The sequence below is a fragment of the Podarcis pityusensis genome, assembly GCF_964106645.2.
Source record: "Podarcis pityusensis genome assembly, chromosome: 1".
Classification (NCBI taxonomy): domain Eukaryota; kingdom Metazoa; phylum Chordata; class Lepidosauria; order Squamata; family Lacertidae; genus Podarcis; species Podarcis pityusensis.
Genome location: NC_138028.1, coordinates 18,811,484 through 18,819,200, shown reverse-complemented (window position 1 = coordinate 18,819,200; position 7,717 = coordinate 18,811,484). Strand labels below are relative to the sequence as shown.

At 44.7% G+C, this 7,717-nt stretch overlaps 2 long non-coding RNA genes across 2 annotated transcripts; one reads left to right on the top strand and one right to left on the bottom strand.

Annotated features, from left to right (window-relative positions):
• Positions 1–1,840: 1,840 nt before the first annotated feature.
• LOC308470551 lies at positions 1,841–2,752 on the bottom strand. Its single transcript, XR_013982474.1, has 2 exons — positions 2,503–2,752; positions 1,841–2,077 (listed from the first exon to the last, which is right to left on the bottom strand). It is a non-coding gene; the product is annotated as an uncharacterized lncRNA (long non-coding RNA).
• A 1-nt stretch (position 2,753) lies between these two features.
• Positions 2,754–7,064, top strand: LOC308470434. The gene is made up of 3 exons (XR_013982423.1): positions 2,754–3,079; positions 4,574–4,758; positions 5,412–7,064. It is a non-coding gene; the product is annotated as an uncharacterized lncRNA (long non-coding RNA).
• The last annotated feature ends 653 nt before the right edge of the window (positions 7,065–7,717 follow it).

The following is a 7,717-nucleotide window of genomic DNA, read 5'->3' as shown; positions in this document are numbered from 1 at the left end:
AAGTTAGGCAGAGAATGCGGATGGCCCAATGTTATCCAGTGGGATTCATGACTCTTTTTTTTATAAATTGCATCTCCAAAGAAAGAAAGAAAGAAAGAAAGAAAGAAAGAAAGAAAGAAAGAAAGAAAAGAAAGAAAAGAAAGATGTCCCACTTAATTATGACAGAACTCTTGAACCATAAACCATCTATCAAAATGTTGACCAGACAATGACTCTATGTTCAAGTTGCTTCCCATATGCAAACATTTTTAAACAGTCATGGCCCCCACCCAAAAAAATGCTGAGAAGTGTACTTTGTTAAGGCTCCTGAGGGTTATTAGGAGACCTCCTATTCTCCTCATGGAGCTACCTAGGGTTCCTGGCAGTGGCATTGCGTGGGTTGCCAGTGCCGGGGCTGCATGGAGGGGGTGGGTGGGAGGGATGGAAACATGCAGAGTATGCATATGCATTTCAGCTTCCTAACAGTGTCTGCTTCACCCAGGAAACTGCAGCCACAGAAATAAGAAGAGTCGTTGGCGCTGTCTGGAGAGGCCACTTCCTGGTTCGCATGGAGATGCTGTTTTCAGTGGAGCCCAGGAACAGAAAGTGCAGGTGTATTGAGGCAGCACCAGGCATTGAAATTTTGCACCCCCTAACAATTTTGTGCCCAGGGCAACCATCCCTGTGGCCCCCAGCCTATGCCACTGGTTCCTGGGGAAGAAGAATTTATTGTAAAACCATTCTGGGAATAATAACTTTGTGAGGGGAATAAGGGTCTCCTAACAACTTCAGCACCTTGAAACTAACCACATTCCCAGGATTCTTTGGGGTAAGCCATGACTCTCCAAGGTGGCATGATGCTTCAAATATATGGTGTGGCTGCAGCCTGGGTTTAAGCTCTGAAGCAGCCATTCTGTGCTCTGTGGCTATTCTATAGGGAAGGGGTGGGGACCACAGCATACAGTAGAATTAATTTTTTATTTAGCCATCTCTATTGTTCTATACTTGGGTCAAGACCTCTCACCTCTTGTTTATTTCTTTCCATGTTGACCTTTCACTGCAGCACCAGGCTAATTTTGTGCTCCAGTGACCAAGAATGGGAATTTGTCACTTTATTCAAAAAGAAATGAATATAGGTATGCTTGGAATTCTCAACAAGGCTTTAACTCTTTCCACACTAAAGCTATCCGCCTGTTCTCTGTTAAGAAACGTCTTTTTCTGAAGTTGAGATAGATTGGATATAGACATATAATATCTGCATCTTTTGTCTGAGAAAGGATTTTCCTTTCTTCCTTTCCCTGTGGAAAGCTGGCTATGACTTTCTTTCCTGCCAGACAAAGACCACCTTACATATTGTAGGGGGAACAAAATATGACTGTCCCCTAAGTACATGATGGTAGCCATCCCCCCCCCCCCGGTAGAATTACCCAGGAAGGGGCAACATCTTATAATGTACTGCTCCTTCCAGTCACAGTATAAGAGTGGGAACCTCAGCACTTCTCCAAGTGAGCCAGCATGGTTGTTTAAAAGAAGCCAGGAAAGTCATGGACCAGCACAGAAGTTCTCAAAAAAAAAAAAAAAAAAAAAAAAGGAAAAAAAAATTAAGCCAGTTGAAAGCATGACTATTAAAGAAAACAAAATCCTTTAAAAAAGCTGCACAGACTGGCCACTTTATGTGCAAGGAACATAAACCAGGTCAGGAATCCTGAACTTTCATCCATTCCTACTTCTGGGTCTGGTTGGTGTTCAGATAGATGACTGCTCAAGAACCACATCCACACCAACTTGGTTTCCATGGCAGAAGAAAGGCAGGATACATCAATAACAAACAAACAAACAAACAAACAAACATATTCTGTGATTGATATGAATTATTATTTTTATTGATAATTATTAAATCTGTACACCACCATTCATCCTTGGGTCTCGGGGCGGTTCACATCATAAAATTGCAATTTCAGCTTAACATACCCAAAGCTCCGTTAACAGGCATTGTCCATAAATCTCTTCCTAACATTCACGGTGGCCACATAGAAACACCACGTCTGAAGGCTTAAGCGTGTATGGTAGGATGAAGGGCAGCGAGGACACACACACCCTGCAAAGAAGAAGAAGAAGAAGAAGAAGAAGAAGAAGAAGAAGAAGAAGAAGAAGAAGAAGAAGAAGAAGAAGAAGAAGCAGCAGCAGCAGCAGCAGCAGCAGCAGCAGCTTAATATCCATTGGGCACAATCAGTGCGCACAGAATGTTGTCTACGGACTGTAGGGAGAAAATGGAAATCTGGGAAGTGGACTGTCATGGAAAAGGACGTATCAGTTTGGTTTGAACCCTGAACAGCTCTCACACCATAATGTTTTGCTTCAGGTCCTGCTAATAGTACTACTACTAATCGCTAATGGAGCCACCACATTCAGGGTTCGTATTTCTGCCTTCCTGCTCTGTTTGTGAGCTTCACAGCCTGAATCTTGCACCAAGCCTAGGACTGGACCCACAGCAAACAGCCAAGCACTTAACTCTGTTCTTACTTGACAATGTATTTATACGGTGTTGTGTTGCTGTTGTTTTTGTCCATACTGCAAACCGTTGTGCGTGCTCAGCTTTTGAGCCTTTAACATTCCTACATCCCTTAAGTTGCAGGAGGTGAACCGGAATGAGCATGGGCTTCCACATAGCCACTTCCTGTCAAGCTGCTCTCTCTCTTACGCAGCACAGGTGTGCAGTGGAATGGAATGATACCTAATGCCCACCTTTCCTCCCCCTTCCTCCTGTCCCCGTGGCAACCAGACCAAAACAAAACAGAAGCCACTAACCTCTGGCAGTGCAGCTGAGGCCTGAAACCCTCCAGAAAGAGCATATCTTACCACGTCCGGCACAATCCGAATGGGAGTGTGTAACTTGCAACAGCATGTCCAGAGTTGTGTTTATACTGCAAACAGCCCAAGTGGGTCAGGTCTGCTTTTATTAAACCCGCCGCTAACAACTCTCCAGTATAACTGAAAGCGAATGACAGCAGCATCTAGCACTGTTCACTTTAGTTATACAATTAGGCGAATTTACATTAAATCAATCATGGAATCATAGGAAGTATCGCAGCTCCTTGATGTAAGTATCAAAACCAAATACTTTCCTTTACATGGCTGACCTTTGTCAGCTCCGTGTAAACTGAACCAATGATGAGTCATTGAGTTAGCAAATTAGCTTCTCGTAGTTGTTGACAGGGTCAGCAGAAAATCTGTGGCGTTTTCAACAACAACAAAAACGAACTGATCTCTTAGGTACTGAATATTATTACTCACTTGCTGCATTCAGTCTTCATAATCTCCGATGACATTCAGAAATCCTCAGGAGTGGAGTGGGAAGAAAAGGAGACCCTGTGTATTTGCGCTATTCTTTGTATAACCGCTTGTATGAAGTGCGAACAAATTTGTGATGCCACAATGTAAAGATTGTACCAGCTGCTCTTTGTGACGATATCCTTCCCCCCACCACAAAAAACCTCCCTGCACCTAATAAGGTTATTCAACTGTGTGTTGCTTCTTCAAAAAATGAGAACAAGATGAGAGCAAGGGCAGCTTAAGGTGCTGAAACTTGGAAGGGAAGGTGGGATTGAAGATGCTCACGACTTCCTCCTCACTGAGCCAATTATGAATTAGGAACAGATCCTTTAAATGGAGAAAGTGTGGTTCAATAAATTATGGGTTCTGGCAACTTTGAGCCAGATAACATCCTATCTTGGGGTTATACAAGGAAAACAAAAGGTTAATAAATCTTAACAAATAATTAAGGATCTTTGGAATAAACATAAAGGAGTGACAGGACATATACCCTTTCCCTGTTTTATAATGGCTATGTAGACTTATATTTAAGGTTCGAGGACACATTCTGGTCAGGCAAAAACACTTGAGGGGGTGGAACAAAACCAGTGATATTTGCAACCTGGGAAGGGCCGTGGGCTGGGGAGAGGACCCACGTAGGAATCAAAACCAGGGTCCTAGTGCATACCCTTCAATACCTTGAAGCCAAAATCTGGGACGCCATCTTCCTGGTTTCCATCTGCTCTTTTCTTACTGCAAGAACATGGCAGCCATATTGGTTGCTTTCTTTCAGGGGGAAATTGGGCTGCAAAATCACATGAGATCACGCACACTTGCGGGGTATGCTAGTGCCAGAGCTACGCCATGATGTAAACTATCATGCTGCCATCTTTGGTGCTGTATACTAAATGTTCAGAGCACACAGTCCTTGTACTAGTCACCCCACTTTTGGACTTGTCCAAGCATAACTTAGCAAAGGAATACTACTAAGGAAAGAGAGAGAGAGATGTCCAGGGCTTTTATATATATATATATAAACAGAGCTCACTAGACCTCAGCTCAGGCACCTCTCAGGTAGACGTCATTGCCATCCTAAGAAAAAGAGGGAGAAGTTTGTAGTGAGTTCTGGCACCACTTTTTCTAGAAAAATAGCACTGGATGTGCCCTGAAAGCTGGGGCAAAGGCATTTAGCTCCCTTCATCAGGGAACACTTACTTAATATAATACATATCAGATATCTTAGTTCCTTATTTAACACTGCATCCAAATGCATAACTTCTAGGGTGGTCCTACTTTACAGAAGACTTTTTGAAGAGGCTGCCTGGTCCAAGTCCAGTTTAAAGATCAAGAACCCCCCAAAAGAGGAGCGGGGGTCTTGAAATCGCCCATCAAAACTACAGCAGACTGAGCAGTAACATAGGACACCATGTCACAACCACCACCACCACCCCGAACACAGAGTGGGAGGTATTGTATTTCTAGTTGCACTAGTTATTTCTGACTTTGCGTCGCTACATATAAATCTGCACATGCGACTTTGATGCAAATCAGCACCCACTTTTGTCCTCTTTTTTGATGATGTCTAAATGGCCAACCTACTGTCTTCTCTTCCCTCCAGAGGGACTTTATATAACTGTGCTGGTCTTCCGAATCTATTTTGCTTTTGTGCCAATATGTTAGCCAACTCTGTTGTTCCTTCTAATATTTGGCATTTGCTTTTGAATTATGCTTGTCCATCTGTTATTTGTCCTTTTCGTGGTGCATTCTGCCCGTTCCGTTTGTTCTTCTTCTTTTTTTTTCTTTTAAAAAAAAACCAGTTACATTTTCTACCACACCAGCACCGAAAATTCTACCAGTATATCTGTTTTACTTTCATCTCCTATCTTTTCAGGTCTAGCCTGCACCTCCCTGTTCAGGGAATATGATTCACCTGCACCTTCATGTGTCCTTGGGTGACTGAAGGTGGGGCAGGTCATCTGGGGCAATGGAAGGGTGTGTACTTGGGACAAGGAAGCTGAGAGGGCGGGAGCAAGTCTGCAACTGATTCCCAGTTCAGCTAAAATCCATTGTCAGAAATCAGACCTCAGTGCCTTGATCTCCTCATCTCCCCCTCTCTGCAGCTTCCCCTCTGCAACAATGAGAAGTTACAAGTGCCCCCACAGCATTTGCATGAAGGATGACAGGAGTTAACTGTGCAATTGAAGGAGGTGCTGATTTCAGCGCAACTTTCTCAAGCATACCTTTCACAGAAAAGTCAGACTTAAGAACATAAGAAGAGCATCTAGTGCTGCTTCCTGTTCTCATTGTGGCCAGTCAGATGCCTGTGGGAAGCCAGCAAGCAGGATCTGGGCACAAGAGCACTCTGTCCTCCCATGGCTTCCAGAAACTGGTTTTTGGAAGCATTGTCGTCTCCAACTGTGGAAGAGGAGGAGGAGGAAGAAGAAGAAGAAGAAGAAGAAGAAGAAGAAGAAGAAGAAGAAGAAGAGGAAGAGGAAGAAGAAGAGTAGTAGTAGTAGTAGTAGTAGTTTGGATTTGATATCCCGCTTTATCACTACCCTAAGGAGTCTCAAAGCGGCTAACATTCTCCTTTCCCTTCCTCCCCCACAACAAACACTCTGTGAGGTGAGTGGGGCTGAGAGACTTCAAGGAAGTGTGACTGGCCCAAGGTCACCCAGCAGCTGCATGTGGAGGAGCGGAGACGCGAACCCGGTTCACCAGATTACAAGTCCACCCCTCTTAACCACTACACCACACTGGCTGTGGAGGCAGAATACAGCCATCATGGTTGGTAGCCTTTGATAACCCTCTTCTCCATGACTTTATCTAATCATCTTTTGAAGCCAACTGCGTTGCCATCACTGCTTCCTGTGGGAGCAAGTTCCATCATTTAACTGTGCATTTCACATTATCCGCAACCTTTTGCCAGGTTCTGAGGGGAAGAAACCCAACTTGTCAATGGTCCCCTCTCATTACTCTCAAGAATATCAGTTAGGGAGGGATAAAGTTGGTCCAAGGGTGGTGATCAAGGATGCAGATCAGTGTTTCCCAAAGATGGCAATATTGCCCTCTGGGGTTGCTGGAATGGTCCAGGGGGCGGTAGTTGCCTCAGGTGCAATTGGGGGATGTTGAATAAAAATAAGGGGGCAGTGGAAGCATAAAGAAAAAGAGAAGAAAATTTTGAAAAAACCATTTGTACATGTTCCATCTGTTGTGTAATGATGCATACCGCCAGGTCGGGCAGCATTGTGGGACGGTGACAACGCCTTCCCTGGATCCGGGGCGGGGGGGTCGTGCTGCAGGTAACTGATTTGGCCAATGGCAGGCGGGCTGTGGCACCAGAACCGCCCCTTGGGGGGGATTGGACTGAGCCGGCAGGTTTCATTCCAGTCTGCCCTATGGGTTTTTAATCCTGGGGTCTATTTCACCTCCTCCAGTAATTTTTTTTCCTGAAAAGGGGGCAAATAAGTTTGGGAACTTCTGATGTAGATGGAGACAGAAAGGCAACAAAGCAATGTGGGCAACTAGAGAACATAATTTCATCATGCAACCAGGGATGGATATAGGTTTAATGAGGCCCTAGTCTACTGAAGGTAATGGGGTCCTTTATATGTCCAGCTGTCCTTTGTCAACAACAAATTGTTGCTGTTTTTTGTGTTGAATATATGCTATATGGTCATTTATGGACCTAATAGGTATCTAACCAGTGATATTTTAGGGAGCAGGCTAGCAGGCGGGGCCCATTACTTATAGGAGCCTACACAACACAAAACACTGTTGCTATATGTAGGTTCTATTTTATTTGTTTTTTATCTTATATTTTGGAAATGTACATCCAGATGTTTTTTTTCTTTAATTTTTGGGGGGGCCCCCAAGAGAGTGGGGCCCTAAAACTATAGCTTGTTTAGTTTATACGTAAATCTGGCACTGCATAGAATTGACAAAGCAAGGAGAACCGAGCCGGCGAACCCAGGAAGAGCCACGTCAGTGTTTTAGGACGTCTGCTTTGCATGCAGACTGCTCCAGTCATGCTAGCTGGAGCTGTGGGGAACTGGAGTCCAACAGCTGGAAGGCCACAGGTTTGGAACAGGTTAAAAAATGGCCTTATACTGGCTACCTAGCTCAATATTGTCTATGCTCACAGGCCAAAACTCTCCAGGATTCCAGGCAGAGTTCTTTGCCAGCCCTACTTGGAGATCCCGTTGCTCGGTCCCTGCTCCTGCCAACCTAGCAGTTTGAAAGCATGTCAAAATGCAAGTAGATAAATAGGTACCGCTCCGGCGGGAAGGAAAACGGTGTTTCCGTGCGCTGCTCTGGTTCACCAGAAGCAGCTTAGTCATGCTGGCCACATGACCCAGAAGCTGTACGCCGGCTCCCACGGCCAATAAAGCGAGATGAGCGCTGCAACCCCAGAGTCGGTCACGACTGG